Source organism: Dipodomys merriami, unplaced genomic scaffold (genome assembly GCF_024711535.1).
Source record: "Dipodomys merriami isolate MVZ:Mamm:240054 unplaced genomic scaffold, mDipMer1.0.p SCAF_4, whole genome shotgun sequence".
NCBI lineage: Eukaryota > Metazoa > Chordata > Mammalia > Rodentia > Heteromyidae > Dipodomys > Dipodomys merriami.
Window position 1 is genome coordinate 14,629,199 of NW_027205603.1, and position 21,118 is coordinate 14,650,316.

Here is a 21,118-nt window from a genome sequence, read left to right on the forward strand (position 1 = left end):
AAGCATATGAGTGACTTAATAGGTAAAGACATTTCACATGTAAATATATATGAGGTGGGGCTGTTAAACTTGTGAATAGCTGTATGAGGGCCATGTATGGATGATGAAAGACCAACCTGAGCTGTGATTCTTTTCCAGCCTTAGTCTTGTATTCAGTTTTATGGCAATCAAAAGTGTGTTCCTACTATGTACAGACATTCTATTGAACACTTAAAGAACGTAAGCCCAAGTCTTCTCAAAAAGGGATTATTGACTGTTTGCATAGGTAAAATGGTAGAACCCATGTTAGATTCCAGTAGTGATAAGAACAGAGACAGATAAGTTGATGTTAGGAAAAATGAACCCCAAGATAAGGACTCAGATGTTTTTTCTTTCTTGCTATTGTTTCTAACATATTTATAAGATGATTTTATTTTGTTTTGTATGTCCCTCCCCCACAGTATAACCCCTGTTTTCACTGTATTTGATGTTGGTATAATTTGGAGAGGGGAAAGGAAAAAACAAATTGGACCCATTGCAACAATGAGATGTACAAGACGTTATGTCGAAAAACGAATTGTTACCCTCCGTTCTTAAGATGAGATGCTCTGTTCTTAAAGATATCATAATTTAAAAAACACAAATAGGTTATAAAATACAGTTATTTGTGTATTTTTAGCAAGGGACAATGTAGTACTTGCATTAACAAGGTGATGGTTTGCGTAGTGGTCCTAGTTCAGCTCACTGAGAAATGTGTCCATCCAGAATCAGGAAAACCTGAAACTTTCAGATACCTGCCTCAAATAATACTAAACTCTGCTTAGATTAAATACCACACATTCTCTGATGATTCTGGGAACCATGAATGATTCAGTGACACTGTGGGCCTGATGAAGTTTCCTTCCTCCCTCTCTCCCTTCCTTCCTCCTTCCCTCCCTCCCTCCCTCCCTCCCTTCCTTCCTTCCCTCCTTCCTTCCTTCCCTCCTTTCCTCCTTCCCTCCTTCCCTCCTTCCCTCCTTCCTTCCTTCCTTTCTTCTTTCCTTCCTGCTTTCCTTCCCTTCCCTTCCTTTTCTTTTTTTCTCTCTTTCCTTCCTTTATTCCCTTATTCTCCTCTCCCCTCCTTTCCTTTCCTTTCCATTCCTTGTCTGTTTATCTTTTGTTCTAAAGCTCAAGATTGAAATAATCCTGGCTATTAGGTAGTTAAGAACCAAGTTTGCCATTCACTGTGGGAAACCTTTATGATACACAGTAATGTGGAGGGATGTATTAAGAGAAATAGTTAATACTGTGAAGGCCTCTAGCTAAACTCTAGCTCCAGGATCATAAAACCTCCTGCCTTTACCCAAATAAATTACATTATGTTAGTTTCTCCTGTTTTATGGCTGAAAATGCCGAGTGTTTTGTTAGACAAATGACAAGCTATCAGCCTGTCCCGACTGCAAGTTACAGACAGATGTTGGATAACTGCACTATCACAGATGGAGGGGGTTGTGTCAGGATATCTTCTCCTGGGGGGCTATTAGTCTCTGATCTGAAAGATGCCATAGGGGGGAAAAGGAGAAGAAAATAGTAAGCATGGGCATTACAGCCATTTATCACCTACTGCTGTGTGCAGAATAAAAGGATCCTCTTTCAAGATAGTCTATTATCTGCTGCTAGCCGGCTTCATGCTGGCATATGTTTTTTTCACTAGTCAATAAATTGCTGAAGGCCACATTCACAGAGTAAGTACTGTTGTGCATCTAACTTCATATATTGTGCTTTTATTTACAGCAGCGCTTGCCTATCTTTTTTCTTTCTTTTTCTTTTTGAAGAAGAATTTGGTATATAAAATGTTGTTTGGTTTCTTGTTTCTTTTTCTACTTTCTTTCTCCTTCCTTCCTTCCTTTCTTCCTTCCTTCCTTCCTTCCTTCCTTCTTTCATTTTTCTTGTTATACCAGATCATTTATTTAGTAATACTTTAACCTTTTGTAGTGATATCACACTAACCAGCTAAACAAAATTCATAAAACATTGCTCCTGTCTCAAATTGTTTAAACAAGCACACACTTTCATATCTCAAATGTGTTGCTCATCAGTTCCTTTCATTTCATGTAATCTCTATTTCAGTCTGTTCATTTTTCAGTCAGTTTATGTACACCACATGAAATTCTGTTAAACCGTTCATTAATTGGTATTATAACACTGCACTCTGAGCCAGGAAACTTAGATTACTTGGGATTACTTCTCACTTTGTATTTTATAAAGTAAAATTGAAAAACTCAGGGTTGAGAACCACTCAAGAGTGTTTACAGGTAAGGAATTTCCAGCTACCTTTGTTCTATCCAGCCAGCCATTCACCCACTAATTTATTAGGGACAAGATCAATAACCTGAACGAGATTGCTGTGCTTAACTTGAATCGAATTTATGCCATGTTTTCAGCTGTTTTCTCTGATAGCATCCTTGTCGGAGATGAGCTGTTAATCTAATGTGGTTTTGCCACCATTTTGCATGTGCTGATTGCTTCAATGACTTCCCAGAGATTCTTTATATTAGGCCCAAACTCATAGCCAGAAATCAATCCAGACAGCACTTGACTCTTTTCTAAGGAATGCAGAAAACTTATTAGACCAAAATAGAGCCTTTTTACTGGGATCAGCCCTGGGCAATTTATGTTTACCCAGGACAAACAAGACACAGAGAACACTGCCAACCACTCTGGTGATGCTACTGCATTCATGTTCTGTTTGGTGCAACACAAAACTGCTGAGATTAAACCCACTTCCTGTTCTATCATCTTCCTGCCTAGAAGACCTAACAGTGCAGATGTTTCAAGGAAATTAATGATGTTGGAAGGGGATCCTTTTCTTGAACCATCTGCACTTGCTTCTCCAAAGCCAGTAAGGAGAGTGAAATATTAGAATGCCGATCTCAGCAAGATGGAGAGTTACAAAAACTAAGCCATGAAAGGGAGACACCCTGCCTTCCTTTCCTAGGCTAACTGATGTAAAGGTTCCGTATTTAATGAAGTGGGACTGGGTTACACAAGGAAGTGAACACCAAGAATCTCAGGCACAACCTGACCATTTTCCTGCCAGCTCTACCATATATGCTATAGAGTTGCCTCTCTGCCATAGGCAAATCAATCACTGCCTGACTTTCCCTGAGCTTTATTCATTACCACAGCAACCTCAAATTCCATGTTTTATCATCTAGAACAGGAGCTGCTCCCTCTGGATGTGATCCGTTATGTACACAGTTCCTGTGAACCATTTTGTAATCATCAGTGCCTACGTGAAATTAGAAAAAACAAGTTTCTTTCTCCATCCCACCCAACAGATCACAAATGGTAAATGTTGAATAGGTGTTCTTGTTTGTGTTTCTGATGCTTGTCCTGGGCTTGAACTCAAGGTCTAGGCACTATTCCTGAGTATTTATGTTCAATACTAGTGCTCTACCAATTAAGCCCCAGCTCTACTTCCAGAATTTTTGGTGTTTTTAATTGGAGATAAGAGTCTCAGAGACTTTCCTGTGTGGGCTGGTTTTGAACTACAATCCTAAAATGTCAGCCTCCTGAGTGGCTGGGATTACAGGTGTGAGCCACTGATGCCAGGCTGTTGTTGGTTAGGTTTTAAGATGTAAGGACAGTCCTTTGCTGCTTCGTTCTGAAATCTAGACTCTCTCCCAGAGTTATCTATCTTGTATGTAAGACTGCCTCTCCTCTATATTACACTGGCAGAATAATTATGGGGAAAGCACACTTTTTATTAGTTTGAAATATTTTTTTGAATAACAGAATAAAATTGAAAAAAATACTTCAAATTCTTACTTTTTAGGTATTTATTAATCTCTATACTGAAAAAGTTATGTTTTTCAGAGTTGAAAAATAATAATATGAAGCAATATTATCTATGCACACAATTTTTTCTAGAAATTTTCTATGCATTGAAATACTCCTCAAATTATTTTCTAGACAATTTTTTTTTTTTTTGGTCCGGTCATGGGGCCTGAACTCTGGGCCTGAGCACTGTCCCTCAGCTCTTCAGCTCAAGGCTAGCGCTCTACCACTTGAGCCACAGCGCCACTTCTGGCTTTTTTCTTTTTGCTTATGTGGTGCTGAGGAATCGAACCCAGGGCCTCAGGCATGCAAGGCAAGGGCTCTACCACTGAGCCACTTTCCCAGCCCCTAGACAATTCTTAATAATTTTAAATTGTATTCTTCAAAATAAGTCAGGTAAAAAAATAATAAAAGGACCATTTTGTGGTGAGTGTGTGTTCTCAGTGAACCATTTTAAGTTTGTAATTTTGAGAAATACCTTGTTTTAATCAAAAACACATAGCAACATATTATCTTATTGATGAATAATTACTTGTTGTTGGCTGTACTGATATTTTAACTTGGGGCTTCACAGTTTCTGAGTAGATATTCAGTCAATAGGCTCAGGTACCCAATACCTTTGAACACTGGTTTTTCTCAGGTAAGAGTCCCACCTCCTGCTCAGGCCAGACTACTATTTGATCTCCCTATTTGTGCTTCTCCTTGTCACAGGGGATGACAGTGTGTACGGTGACACCTAGCCATCGTGCCTTGCCTGAGGCTGGGATGACAGGTGTAGGATAGCTTGCCCAGAAATTGATTGAGATGGAGTCTCTTAAACTTTTATGCCTGCATAGGTCTCAATCCTTGCTGAGACTATAAGCTTGAGGATCACATCTTGCTCTGATTTGTAAATTTTTTGAAATTATTTTTTAATTCTTTTGGGGGATGAGTTGCTATTTTAAAAAAATGAACCTAGAAAACTTGGTTAACTTTTACAAACACATGGATAGATCATGATAAATATGCACACATACACTAGTGGTTTAGGATTAGGATTGTTAAATCTATAGATTGCTTTGGGAAATAATGACAAAATTAGGAATCTAAGATTTGGTGCTCATGAATTTAGTGTAGATGAATATCAGTTATTATATTTAGTTTTAAATGTTATTACCAAAGTCTAAAATTTTTCAATGTGCTATCTATGGCATCATTTTCATTTATTCCTGGAAGTTCTGTATTTAAAAAACATCTGATACAAATAGTGTTTGATACGTTTTTATTTTACAATGTTACTACTATTGTGGGCAAGTTTTTAGAGTTAGTTTCTAAAGTCTAAACTTAATTTCTAAAGCTTTTGGTTTTTTATGTTTCTCTCATGGAGAGAAAGATTCTTACTGAAGAACTACAAAAAAGATATAATCTGAAGGATTTTTTTTTTAAGTAATGGTGACGGAAGCTTGCTATGTGCTTGCTAGGCAAGCACACCTAAGCTCAACTTCTAGCCCCATAATATTTAGGAATTGGTAATTCCATTAAAATTAATATTTTTACCAAGTCTGAAATACCATGTCCATATTAAGACATAATTGTCAACTACACATGGACTGCAACTTGCCTCTTTTCTTTAATTACCTTTATTGGTTCCAGGAACCTTCCTGCTAAGGCTGCTGTGAAATAAATTTAAGTTATAGACAGAGAAAAACAAGAGCTTTGGAACTTGGAGAGACATGACTTCCTTTTTAACCAATTATTTTATAACACATTCTAATAAAAGCCCATTAAAAATGCCATCTGAGAATGAAGACGGTTGTCTAAGAATATTTTGTCTTCTCATCACAGTAATAAAAGGATGTTTGCTTGTGTTTTGTTTCAGATCTTCCCTGTAGCCATGATGTTTGGCTTTCTTTGAATAACCTTGTGATACTCATCTTTTAGACCCTTCCCCAGTCCCCTACTGGCTGACATAGACGAATGGGTCCCAAAATATGACACTGAATCTTAAAACTCTACGTTTTGGGGGAGAGACAGGAAACAGCAGGAAGAGCTGTTGCCAGGTAACCAGTGTTGCTTGTTCAACCTACTGGAAGGGCTGTGGTGTTGGGAATAACAGTGATATATGCTTGTGGTCCATTATAGAGAACCTCCACCCCACAGCCATGGACTTCCGCACTGCAAGATCTTCTTCTCTTCCTTCCTGTCTCTTTCTCTTTCTTTCTTTCTTTCTTTCTTTCTTTCTTTCTTTCTTTCTTTCTTTCTTTCTTTCTTTCTTTCTTTCTTTCTTTCTTTCTCTCTCTCTCTCTCTTTCTTCCCTTCCCTCCCTCCCTCCCTCCCTTCCTTCCTTCCTTCCTTCCTTCCTTCCTTCCTTCCTTCCTTCCTTCCTTTCTTTCTTTCTTTCTTTCTTTCTTTCTTTCTTTCTTTCTTTCTTTCTTTCTTTCTTTCTTTCTTTTTCTTTCCTTCTTCCTTTCTCGTTTTCCTTCTTCCTTCCTTTCTCTCTCTTTCTCTCTTTCTGTCAGCCATGGGTTTGAATTCAGGGTCTCAGTGCTGTTAAATGATCAGGGCTAGTGCTCTAGAGTCCAAGCTCCAAATCCCATTTTCTAGTAGTTAATTGGAGACATCCCTGCCTAAGCTGGCTTTGAACAAGGATCCTCAACTCAGCCTTCTGAGTAGCTAGGATGACAGGCATGAGGTACCAACTCCTGGTTTAATATGTACTTTTAAAAATGTTTTTATAATTTTAGAAAATACATGAAACAGCAAGAAGCTAAGGGATTTGTAGTGTTGTTGATCAGGTCATTAATTGGCATTTGGTTTGTTTACAATTAATAAAGTAATTCCATCCTAATTTTTGAAATACACGAGCTTATGCATTGATAAAATTTCCATTTTTAATAAGTTTTTTATTGTAAAAATACCATACAGAGGAGTTACAATTACATGAGCAAGGTAATGAGTACATTTCTTTTTTTTATTGTGAAAATACTGTACAGAGGGGTTACAATTACATGGGCAAGATAATGAGTACATTACTTATCAAGCGTTGTTGCCTCCTCCTTTGTTTCCCCTTCCCATCCCTTCCCATCACCCTCCCTGCGCCCCTCCCACCCAGTTGTAAAGTTTGTTTTTCGACATAAAGACTTGTACATCTCATTGTTGCAATGGGTCCACCTGTTTCTTTTTGCCCTTCCCCTCCACAAATTATACCAACTTCAAATATATTAAGTAGACTTCAATGTGTTTAAGAAACTGATACAAGATACAGCAAACCAGCTGGAAGTGACAATGGATGGAAGTGGTTATCTTCTCCATTCCTTAATTTTGTTTTAGTAGATTTCTTTTCTTTCTTTTTTTATTGTGAAAATGCTGTTCAGAGGGGTTACAATTACATGGGCAAGATAATGAGTACATTTCTTATCAAGCATTGTAGCCTCCTCCTTTGTTTCCCCTTCCCATCCCTTCCCATCCTTCCCCTGACCCCCCCCCCAATCCTCCTCCCCCCTCCCCCAAAGTTGTAAAGTTCATTTTTCGACATAAGGACTTGTACATCTCATTGTTACAATGGATCCACCTGTATCCCTATTTAAATGATTTGTTTTTTCCCTTCTCCTCCACAAATTATACCAACCTCAACTACAGTGTAAGCAGGAGTTATGCCATGGGGGAGGGACATACAAAGCAACAAAGAAATAATCTTATAAATGTATTAGAAACAATAGAAAGAAAGAAAAAAACATTTGAATACATATCTTAGAGTGCATTTCCCCAACATCACCTTATCTGACCTTTTCTGCTTGACTCAGACATATACTAGTTATTGCAAATAAGGGAAACCATGGGACCTATGTTTCTTTGCACCTGGCTTCATTCACTTAATAGAATTTTTCCAAGTCTTTCCATTTCCTAACAAATGAGACAATGTTATTCTTTCTGATGGAGGCATAGAATTCCATTGTGTATATGTACCACATTTTCTTGATCCATTCATCTACTAAGGGGCATCTGGGTTGGTTCCATATCTTAGCTATGGTAAATAAGGCTGCAATATACATAGTTGTGCTGGTAGCTTTAGTGTGGTTTGTTTGTGATCATTTGGGTAAATGCCCAAAAGTGGGATTGCTGGGTAGTAGATTTATTTTCTAGGTCTGCTCTTAAGATAGATTGTCATTTTTATCCTCTCCATAATTGGTATCAAAAAGCCAAATTCATTTTGGTCATGGAAAACACTTGTTTGCCTTTTTGGAACTAAAATTTGATTCTTGTGAATAAAAGATATAACCAATGTATAAGGTACAATGTCACGTACAGGCTCCACTTTGTGGCATAATGCACATCTTTTAAATCCAAGGCATTGCTATTGTGGTGTTTCTTATGCATTTAGAATTTCATTGTAGCACAGGATATTGATATTGTCTGGAGGATCCATCTGATTTTCAAAGCAGTTTCTGTTGTATTTTGAAATTAACATAATACCCATATTTCTCTTCTAAAGCTTGCTTCTTTCTGGTGTGTACACTAGCTGAGATCAGGAACACAGGGTGCCAGGTAATTTAGAAAGTCAGCAAACCATGAATTTTCAGCTTGAATTACTTTAGGCGGTTGGCTCTAACCTTACAAAGCTCAAACCCATCTTACAAAAACAAATACTTTAGGTCACTGACTCAAATGGAGAGAAAAAAATTATTTTTTCTAAATTTGGAACTGGTCAAAAATTAGTTTCTTCTTTTGTGTTCATAAAATAATTTAGAAGATACCTTCTTAATGTTGTGCCTTTCCTTCCTGGCCATATCATTCAAGGAAGAAAAAAGTGCATTCAACATCACAAGGATCCTGAAGAAGTTAAGGGGGTAGTTGTGGAGGTTGGAGGGAAGGGATGGTAGAAGGAAAACAAAGGAGGAGGCAACAATGCTCAATAGGAAATGTATTCATTACCTTGCACATGTAACTGCAACCCCTCTGCATAACATTTTTACATTAAACAGCATACAAAAAAGAAATTGGGTTAAAAAAAGACATTATTAGAAGCCAAAGATGGGAGTGGGAGTCTCTGGAGCCAAATGAAATGAAAAATTCAAATGTAAAATTGAAGGATGTCATTTTAAGAAAAAAAATCCTACCAAAATCAACCTGACATATCGACTATAAAATGAAATTAATGAACTCAATGTGATATGGAAAACCCCTCCCATCGCCCCCCCTTTTTATTTCCAAATTAAATGTACAAACTCTCACAGGTGGATGGTTCTCTTGTTGAATGATAACTGGTTGTTTTCAAGGGCTCTTAATAACATGCAAACTTGTTTCCTACACATGAAGAGACATTGCTTGTTTATGACACAGCCTTAACTCCTCTCTCCACAGCTGCAAGAAGTAGGTCACAAAGTCTCCATCTTATGCTTCCTTCTTAGATTGAACTTCCTCTCTTAATGACTAAATTTATTTTTTTCTTCACATCCTGCTTGTTCATTCCTCACTTTCAATTATGAATCAGATTTCTCTGGAGCTCAATTAGTTCTCTGGTTAAAATGATAAATTAATTTGCTTGTTAACTTCTTAATACCTTCTCAGTTCCATGCAGAAAGTCCACATATTGTATTTCTCATGGCTTGTATTTGGCATGGATTATAGCAACGAAGTAGAGGATGGGATGTTGTAAATAAATGCAGTCAAAATTGTTTCGGATGCACTTTACATATCGTTAGTCTAGTTGTTGTAGCAAAGGCTTCTGTTCATTCAAAGGCACCTTCTCTCAAACAACCCAAAGACAGATTCAAATGTAATATATTTTGCTTTTTATAGATTGCTATTTATTCCATCCAGAAAAGAAGTTCATTCCCTATTTAAAGCAGTGATGGCCACAGCCCAAGATCCTTGTTCCACTGTATTATTTTGTGTTTGACAACATAGATCAGGCCATGTTGTCTGAGCTTTAGTGTGACTTTGTCACAATTTCCATCTTTTAACCTTATCAGTTTATATTTTCAATATTTTCACCAATCTTGTTGAGGACAGCAACATGAACCTGGAGCTAGCTTTTTTTTTAATAGAGCTTTTCGAATTTTACAGAAAAATGAACTGAAGGTACAGAGTTCCCTTTCCAACAGTTTCCTATGCTGTTAATAACTGTCATTAAATTGATATGTTCATTTACAATTATCCATATTGACTCTGATTTTCTTCTTCTTGACATACTGGAGAACTAAGTCCGAACCTTGAACGTGATAAATAAGGATTGTATTACTGTGCTACATCTCCCAAACCACCAACTATTATTAACAAAAAAGACCAGCCTAGAGTTTATATTAGGGTTTATTTTCTTTCGTGCATTTTATGTTTTGAAAAATGTGTGTGAGCATGGATCCAGTATCATACATGATAATTTCACTGCCTTAAAGGTTTCTGTCATCTGTAGAATCCACACTTCTATAGCTTAACTCTGGCCATCCTTAACCTTACTATATCCGGAGTTTGGCCTGTTCCAAAATGCCATGCAGTTACAATCAGAGTACGTGTTCTTTCAGGATGTCTTTACTTATGAAAACGAACATGAGATTCCTCCATGTCTTGTCACAATGCTATTGTTCAGGTCTGATTATCGGTACACCCTGTTCATTCATTCACCCGTTGAAGGACAACATAACTGCTTCCAGTTTTAGGGAGATTATGATAAGAGCTTCTATAAATATGTGTGTGCTTTTTTATGTTAAGATGCTTTCCTGGTATTTGACAATCATAGATTGGACTCTGCATAGTTTAGTCTTGTTAAAAATAAAGCTGGTGAAAAGTCTTGCTACCCGACAGTAATATTTCTGCATTGCCACCAGCAATACATGGCAATTTCTAATGATACCAGAGCCTCATCAGCATTTTGTGTTGGCACTAATTCTGGCTTTTGTTACATTTGAACAGGTGTGTAACTCTCTAATCAATTATGATGTCCAACAGCTTTTCATAGTTCTTAAAAAAATCCATCTGTGTGTTTTGTTTGGTTAACTCAGGAATTTTAGCAAATTTTTAATTGGGTGATTTGTTTTCATATTTTGGTTTCAAAAGGTTTAATTTCTCTTGTGTACCAGTCCTTGATCAGATATATGTGTTTTACAAATATTATTTCACACCATTTTTGGTTCTTTCTCTTAACAGAGCTTTCTGCAAAGCAAAGATTTGCATCACAAGTAAGTCCAAATTATTAAAACGTATCATTTAGTTGTGTATTCACAAATCACACCATTGGCATTTTTATCAAAAACTAGATCATGCAGAAAATCTTCTACATGATCTTCCAAAAATGTTACAGCTTTTGTCTTCTTTTACTTTTATGCTTAGATCTGTGAACCATTTTACGTTAAGTTGATGAAGGGTGGAAGGCTTCTCTATTTAGTTATTTATTTATCTTCAATTTGGTATTTCGTTGTTGCTGCAGTCATTTCCCCCTTTCATTAGCATCTATTAATTGTAAAGAGTGAAGGGTTTCCTGAGGACGGTCCCATACATGCTGTGATGAGCTGTTTCGATCCGCTGAACACCCTCTTTCCTCTCTCATTTCTTTCTCCACTTTTGCAGCCTCTCTAGTCCTTGTTATAGCTTTGGGTCCCACCCCTCAGTTTCCATATGGGAGAGAAAAACAAGTGGTACTTGTCCCTATGGTAATGGCTTATCATACTTAACATGATGATGATCCCCCAGTCCATCCATTGTCCTACAGATAATAACATTTCATTCTTTTCAATGGCTGAAACAAACTTCACATTTTCCTTACTCATGTATGCTTGATGGGCATCTAGGCTAATCACATCCATGTTCACCACCATTGGATGGCTTCTCTTTCTGTGCCAATGTCCTGCCCCTCCAGCCCCTGTTTTCCTCTTTCCCACCATCCCTTTCTATGAGCTTCATTTCTGCCCTGCTGCTTGCTAGTGTGACCTCCTCAACTATGCGATGTTTCTCATTCTGTGTCCTGATAACCAGTCTTTCATTCTCCCCAAGGGTTTGTCTGTCCAGTAATGCACTATTGACCTTCTCTTAGTGACCCAGCTTGCTGAGAAGCTGTTTCATGGCTATAATAAAGAATATTTACTTAAAGTATGAACATTTTTAGGCCAATAATGGTGCAGTAGCACATTTAATACACTGCAATGTAGTTTCAATGTAACTACTTGATGCATTTTGAAATAGTGTGATTCATTCGTGTTACGACATATTGCTTTACAGCCCAAGTCTGGTACTTGAACCCATCATATTTATGAAATATCAGTACTATGAAAAAAGTAAGAGGGAAGGAAAACTAAAGGTGTACATCTTCCTTTCTTTCCCTAATAAAATAACCTTTGTTTGATTCACAAATGGTAGTGATGATTTGGAGCAATAGAAACTTTATCCACTCTGACCTGAGGAGCACATGTTCCCACTATTAGTATGTTAACTAGTGCTTTGTAATTATTGGTAAACATAAATGAAAAGTGTAGCTTATCATGATCAATTCTACTATCACACACACCCCCATATATCTATATCTATATCTATCTATCTATCTATCTATATATATATAATTTTAATTGTGCTCCTGAATATCAAATGTCATAGACAGCATCACAGGATTATTTGTAACAACTCAACACTAGCATCTCTGTGCATGTCTGTTTGTTGGTAAATGAGTCAATACGGTGGCTTACAGAAAAACAATGGGAATGAGCAAATTCAAGCTACTCACAGATACATAGGGAGTTAAATAAATGTACAGTTTAATGAAAGAAATCAAACACAAATGAGAGGTAGTCGGATTTTATTTTTAAAATTATTTTAACCATATCTATATAAGCCATAAAACCATAAGAGAATGTTGGTTGTGGCAGTTAGGATAATGGTTACACCAAAGTAGAAAGATGGCCTTGAACATGATGGCACTATTCAGTTCCTCCACCTTGGTGGCCGTGGGTAGAAGACGTTGTGACATACTCTTGAAGGTATTTAAATGTTTAATATGTCTAATGCTTTTGGAGTAAAAATTATATTGCTAACATGTGAACAATATCTCTTGAAATCTTAGGTCATTTTTTGAAAGATCGTAGGTTCAATTTTATTTTTTTAAACTTAGATCAATATTTTTACTTACAGCTCAGTAAAACTGGAGGAGAGTAGTTATTATCTGATCTGTAAGAAAGGGAGTACTATATGTTGGTAATCAAAGCAATATTGGGGAAATGTCAGAAGCACTGCTGGTTTTTTTCAATGAGAAGGATAGAAACTTTTTACAAACAGGAAAGGAAATACTCAATGGATGAAGCCTATAGGATTCTCTAAGAAGCATTGAATTACCTAATGATGGAAAACATTAAGAATAGCCACCTGAGTATGAAAGTCATTTAAGCCATGGAGTCTCCTTAAATTTTGTATAAATATGACAGAAGCTGAAAAGAAATAAAACTTGGGTTTTAAAATAAACAGAATTTATTTGGGGAATCTAATTTATCAATTTTGTTAAAATCAAGCCTACATTCCATGGAAATTCTTCACGTGTTCACGTGAAATAATGTTTCCTTCAATAATTACCCAAAATGTAAGATTTCTTTTTATCCTTAGGTTGAAAAATATAAGAACATGTACTCTTATAAAAAATCCTAATTCCTAACATCTGCTCTCCTGTTCAATTAAAGGGTCTTCTTTTGTGTCATGATTGCAGAAGCAATGCCGGCATTTCTACCTCTGTCTGACAGCCTTGATCATGCTTGAGAGGTGGACAACTTTAGTTAATGCAAGGCTGAAAAATGTAAGCTGAAGGCCAATGCCAAAGGCATGAGCCTCTTGTCAACCTAGCTACTCAGGAGGCTGAGATCTGAGGATCCTGGTTTGAAGCCAGCCCAGGCAGGCAAATCCATGAGATTATTGTCTCTAATTAACCATCAAAAACTAAACATGAAGCTGTGACTCAAATGGTAGAACACTACCTTTGAGCACAAAAAAGCCCAAAGTTAGTGCCTAGGGCTTGAGTTCAAACTCCAGGACCAACACAAAGACACATACACACACACACACACACACACACACACACACACACACACACACACACACACACACACACACACACACACACACACACACACACACACACACAGCAGATTGTTGACTAATTAATACAACTGGAATTTTTTTTCAAATGTAGAAATGGAAACATTCTGGTTATAGTAGAACATTTTTGTCTTTTGAGAGTCTCAAGTATTATAGTGAATTTACTATAGTTACATATCAACTTAGAGCAGTGTACCATTCATTTTTTAAGAATCTGACTTGTTTTCAAGTGGAAAGAAAATTTCCACATTTCACAAAATTCATTTGTAGTTTCAACTTTTCCTTCAACTGTAGACACTCAAATATGAAAATAATTGAGAGTTTCCAGCCATAATTATGGATGGCTTTAAGTCTCTTGAGTATGAGTTCACATGGCTTTTCTTGATGACGACAAGATGAATTATATTTTGTTATATTGTGTGAAAGTGCTTTATATGGGTGTTGAAATGTATATATATATATATATGTTACATAATTTCGCATCTAAAATTATTATATAATGTCCTCATTGTAATAATATTTGAAAATATCATAACCAGATGGGTAGGGGTGGCTCACATCTGTAATACTAACTACTTGAAAGGCAGAGAGGGAGAATTCAAGGCTAGCTCCAGTAAAAACTTTGTGAAACTTCATGTAAACCATTAGCTGGGATGCATGGCATGTACCTGTTATCACAACAATCATGGTTGTGAGGCAACCCAGACAAAGTGAGATTCTATCTCAAAAATAAGCAGATGAAAAAGTGATGGAAGCATAGCTCAAATGATAGAGCACCTGCTTACCAAGCATGAAGCCCCAAGTTCAAACCCAACACTACAGAAAAAGGAAGGTAGGGAGGGAGGGAGGGAGGGAGGGAAAGGAAAGGGAAAGCTGGTATAATATGTTCAAAGTCTAGTAAAAACACATATTATAACAATTTCTGATAAAATAGTGTCTTGTTCTGTTATTGCTTCATTGTATGCTCCTTTGTTCCTTTCTCTTTCATTCAGTATATTAATATTCATTTGGTATTTTCTATATGGGTGCAGTTGTCTCTAGGAGTATATATGCCATTGAGTAAAAAGATGGATATGGCAATCAGGCTCCAATGTCTCACAGCTGTAACCCTAGTTATTCAGGAGATTTAGATCTGAAGGATCAAGTTGGAAAACTAGTCTGGGAAGAAAAGAAGACCTGAATTCAAGCCCCAGGAGCAGGAGCAGTAGAGAGAGAGAGAGACAGAGACAGAGACAGAGACAGAGACAGAGACAGAGACAGACATATGGAAAGACAGAGATAGAGACAGAGACAGAGACAGTGAAATAGAATGACAGAGACACAGACAGAGAGACAGAGAGATAGAGACAGAGATAGTAATTACTGAAACATTTTCCATATATTTATATTAGGACAAAACAGCAAATATCAATATATTTACTAATTTATGTATATATTTCTGGGTCTGTGCAAAGGACTTAATGCTTAGATTTGGAGAATGCGAGAATATTCCTCTTGAGTAACTTTATAATTGTAAACCAATTGCAAGCTTGGGTGGTCTGAATAACATGATTCTTCCAGACAAAAGCTGTCTGGTCACAACTAACAGTGAAACATTTTTAGTTCAGTGGTAAATTTTTTTATGAAATTGCACACGTTTCTAGTGACATTTCCCATCATTCTGGAAAAACTTGATGTGAATCCCGAATATTTTTAGTTTGAGTAAAAATCTATCTGTGTCTCTTCTTCTAGATACATGCTTTTTTACAGGCATGCATGTACTCGAGAAATCCATCATACTTATGATCAGCAATTCCATGTCCAAATGTGCATGTAGCCATTGGGAGCTTCGGCACCTTATTGGTACTATTGATTCCCCTTCATAGAATACCTTTCTTCGTTTGACCTCTCAAAGGTTGCTGTGACTCTAACTCTGATCCATGGTACTTAGGTAAAATTTAAAATCTCAAAGGTGTGATTAAGTGATCTGTGACATCGACATGGAACTAGCATATAAAGCGCTGACAAATGCATGTTAGGAAAAATATATTAAAAAGAAACAGCATGGGATTCCAGCACATTGCTGTCTGTAATAAACGGCAGGTACTTTTTGATGAGCACAGAGAAGAGCATTTGGCTGTTTATCATTTTTTTCCCACCAAAGTGACATCTCTGCTGATTACTTACATTATGGCTAATTTGCAGCTTATAATCAGTCCTAGTTTCTTAATAAACGTCTCATTAAATGACGGGAGCTGCCATTTACCTCCGGGTTCCCACTCTCTAGTATAATCTGTGAACATGTCAGCAGAGAGAAGAGGAGGAAATGCCTGGATGTCACACATGTCATTTGCAATCATGTCTTAAAGCTTCAAAGGGAACCAGGGGAAGTCAACACCCTTCACAAGACATTAAGGCGCCTGCAGGAAGTGTGGTGAGCCAACAGCATGTTGCTTTGTGTTCCCAGTTCAGATTGTGAGCATGTGACTCTGCTGGGGAAAGGCAATGTATGTTTGAATGATGCAAAAGCAAGAGGGATGGGAGGAAGGGTGAAGGTGATGCTAATAATGGCTCTGTGCAACTTCCTTGTGCACATACGTCAGTCGAAGGATGGAAAGACATTCCTCAACATTCAGAAAGCAAATACTCCCGCCACCTCACAGGAAGCTAGAACACATACTGTGTGAACCCTTTCAAAACCTCAGAATAATGAACATGCCAGAAGGTGGGAGTACTGGGAGGGTTTATAAGACCCGTCCTCTCTTCCTTATCATCATCAGGCACAGAGGTTGGGAAGTGAAAACACAGGATTCAAAAAAGAAATGACATTTTCAAAAACACTTGTTTCAAGAAAGGATGCATTGAATTGCAAACTGAGATTTGTGTTAGAATGTGAAACCACCACTCAACTATCTAATAACTTCAAGACAGGCTTGGGGAATAAAAATAACTCTATTTCATAATTACAAAAATCTCCATAGGTCAGATATCAATTATTGTTAAAAGTGTGTGAGACAAAGAGAGAGACAGAGAGAGAGACAGAGAGAGACAGAGAAAGAGAGAGACAGAGACAGAGACAGAGAGAGAGTATGTGTTTCAAACCTGTCACAGGCAAAAGGAATTTCTCTTTCTTAGCAAAAAATAAGACTGGAAACATGCATTGATGATATTATCATTAAACAGCATTTTCTGACTGCAAAAATAATAGTTTTCATTTGTTGAATTATTTTGAAGGCATTTTATTCCATGCAACATATAATCTCCCCCAATAAATCTGTAAATGTAAGCTACATATAGCAAAATGCATAACTCTCACTTGATAAATATTTATCAAGTGAACATACCAATACAGACAAAATCCTAAAAGGTGAAGGGAGACCATTGTTCTTAAGCAAATCTTTGCATTTCGGTCTGAACACTGTTATCCAAGTTTCCTAATATTTAACATGATAGTTCATTGTAGTAAACTTTAAATTTCTAATAAAAAGAATTTTAGAAACGTTCATGTTTTTTAGCTTATTTTTTAATCTCTCGGTGTTCTGACTATTGGGAGTCAGGTAAGCTATTTTATTTACCCTTAAATGTCTTCTCACAATACTATCTAGAATTCTGTAGAGTGACTGCCTTGAAGATAATGTCTGGTCATTCAGATAGCTCTCAGTGTACAACTATTTGGTAAAACAATGCCATGAAGATTCATATATGTGAGTTCAGTAAACATATGCATGACTTCTGCTGAGTTATTGTCTTGGACTGGATCACTTGGGATAGTTGGAACATAAAATAAACTCTATTAGACACTAACAGGGATGTATTTGTTACATTGGCTCACAGTATTTTATCCTTTTAATTTTTCTGCTTTTGTTCTTGTAGCATGTACCCAGTAGTAACTTTTGTCCTTGAATTCCATGTCTCTAATAATTGATGAAATATATATGTATCTATCAGCCATTTCAGAGAGCTTTTAATGGAGTATATGTTAACTTGATTATTTTTTTCTATTGGATTGTCTTTATGTAATCTCTATATAAGGAATTTATAAAATGATACAATATAGCCTTTGAGGAAGATCAAATTTTACAACTGTGTTGATATTTTTCCTTAGTTTATCATGGATAATTCTGACTAACCTAATGATTTTAGGCACTTGAGCTGTTACTATTCTGGATAAGAATATATGGCAACATATTGGGGTTGATGATTCTAAAATTTAAACATGATTGGTTTCCAAGCCAAAGTATTATGTCAATGTTCATACTTATCAACAAAAGAGTGTGTATATATATATATATATATGTGTGTGTGTGTGTACATATATATGTACACACATATTACACAAAATGCCCTCTTGAGCCATTAGAAAATAATTTGTTTTAAAATTCCATACATATTATGTCAGTCTGTCCCAAATTCTGGTCCACAGATAATGAAACCACAAATTTCTGTGTGTCAAGCACCTGTTTCTTTGGTACTTTGGTAAGGCAGTGCAAGTATACTACAGATTTCTGTTCACCAGGCTAAACTCTCTATGGCTATGACTTTGGCTTTACAGTTAAAAACACATTGGACTTGTAACCTGTGTATCCAGATTGTAAAGTCCAAATCATGAGAACTTGTTTATTCGGCTGGGCAAAGGCAAATATCAAGTATCAGTGGTTTTCAAATGCTTCATCTGACACACTGGAATAATGTGCCTGCACAAATACAAGACAATGGATCTGTTGACTTGTCTAGGGCTCTTGAAGTTGTAAGAGTCCTTGATGTAATGGACAAATAATGAAGTAATATGAGGGCCAATATAATGGGCCAACTGACAGCCAAGAGTTACACATAAGACCCATGGTTTGGAGCTGCACATGTAAGTATACACATATGCTTGTGTGTGTCTGTCCATTCTCCACACTGTCTGCTGTCCATTTACTCTGTCCTTCATAGGCTATTCTTTATTCCTTAGGCAGTCTGGAGGATAGCATGACACATCTCTGTAAGACTCAATTCTGGAAATGGACCTAACTAAGGCCATTGGATGCATCTAAACCCTGATAGTAGCATTTAGATTATTATTCAACTATTTTCTAAAGCTAAAATAATACAAGGACTGGCTATGACCTTCTGAAATTAGAAAATCTTTATGAGCATGAAAATAAAGACCTAGAAGTTATCACTAAAAGAGTTAGACACGCTAGAATGTTACTTTCCTATAGGAGACACTAAGGCTAGAAGCCAGGCCCTTTTTGTCTTACTGTTTCCTGAGATTCTTAACACCTTGCATGAGATGAAACAGAGAATTTAGTGAATAAAGGTGAATTTATTAATATCTTGCTGAATAAACAAGAACATAACAGGATACTAGAAATTGTGAATCTATATTTGCTGAAAACACTTAGAAGGCTCAGCGAAGACAAAGAACCTGAAATGTGTATGGTTATACACATCTTAATCCTAACACACCGAATGAATCTGCAGAATCTTTCGTTATGAAGCTGAATTTCTGGAACTCAGATGCTACCTTTAACAAACTACCCAGAATAATATGCATGTGCAATAACACCCCACAATCCTCTAGAAACAAATTCAAAGGACAAGATTCTTAATCCAGCAAGCAGGCATTCTCCATGGGATGATATATTAGAGAAAAAATGCCCTAATCATTTCCAGGAGCCAATCATTTTGTGCTAAAGGAGAACAGCAAATATCCCATTGTCTGGAAATGTTTTACAAGTATATTTCTGTGAATTCAATTTTTGCTATACAGTACCATCCAGTTTCTGTCACATTTCAGCATTATTGATTTGAAACAGAAGTGGATTTTGACATCATTTATTCTGGGCTACACACTGTGTAATTATTCAAATGCTTCATTTTCATTTGGACTTTCCTATTTGTTTTAAATGGTATTACTTGCTTCAGTGCATTTTCATTTTAGTGAACACACTGATAAATATTTCTATCAATTGCAGATGTGATTTTTGCATAAGTAACTAAAATGCTACTACCGTGGTTTAATACAATATCAGACACCCCAGGATCCCATAGCAGCAATTAGAAAGTTTGTCTGCATTTGTGTAATCATAAAGGCCTTATGGAATGGTTTTAAAGTGTGCTTATAATTAGTAATTTTAATGCTTCGTATCTTTCCAGAAAGCTTTAGGCACAAAGCCAGGACTGATCCTAGGTAAAATTGTGAAAGAAACAAATTTCACATTTTGTATTTTTCCTTCTTTCACTCCTGTTTTGGAATTCCAGTCACATTTTCCCTGACCCAAGTCTGGTCAAGGTTTCTGAATTTAATCAATCCTGAATTTAATCAATTGTGTGTGTGTGTGTGTGTGTGTGTGTGTGTGTGTGTGTGTGTGTGTGTGTGTGTGTGTGTGTGTGTTATAATATATGACATATAATATATATTTCCCTTTTTCTCATTGTTTTTAAATTTGAAGTCAAAATTTTTGGCCTAGCCGGCCGGTGGCTCACAACTGTAATCCTAGCTACTCAGGAGGCTGAGATCTGAGGATCACGGTTCAAAGCCAGCCCAGGCAGGAAAGTCCGTGAGACTCTTATATCCAATAAACCACCAGAAAACCAGAAGTGGTGCCATGGCTCAAGTGGTAGAGTGCTCCCCTTGAGCTGAAGAGCACAGGGACAGCGCCCAAACCCAGAGTTCAAGCCCCAAGAACAACAAAAAAAAATGAATTTATCTAAGAGAGAGAGAGAGAGAGAGAGAGAGAGAGAGAGAGAGAGAGAGAGAGAGAGAACTCCTAGACTCTTTTTTTAAAATAAGTTTTTTTTGTGTGAAAATACTATACAGAGGGGTTACAATTATATGAGCAAGGTAATGAGTACATTTCTTATCAAGCATTGTTGCCTCCTCCTTTCTTTTTCTCCTATCATCCCTGCCTTCCCATCTTTGGGACTACACTCGCCCGACCCACCTTGTAAAGTTTGTTTTTCGACATAGCATCTTGTACATCTCATTGTTGCAATGGGTCCACCTGTACCCCTATTTAAACAATTTGTTTTTCCCCTTCCCCTCCTCAAATTATACCAACATCAAATACAATGAGCTGTGATTCAAAGGAGTCACAGAGAATGTCTGCAGGTTCCCAAGGACAGTCTACTGTTCATCAGGGTTTAATCTCCTGTCTGACACAGATCCTATATGGAGCTATGCTGCTTCCACCAACAGACCCCTCTTGTTACCTTTGTGCGATTCAATGAACAGAAGCCATCTCAACCCCCCACCCCAACAAATAATGGAAAGGGAAAGAAAGGGAGAAAATGAGCTCCTCTTTTTGTTTAA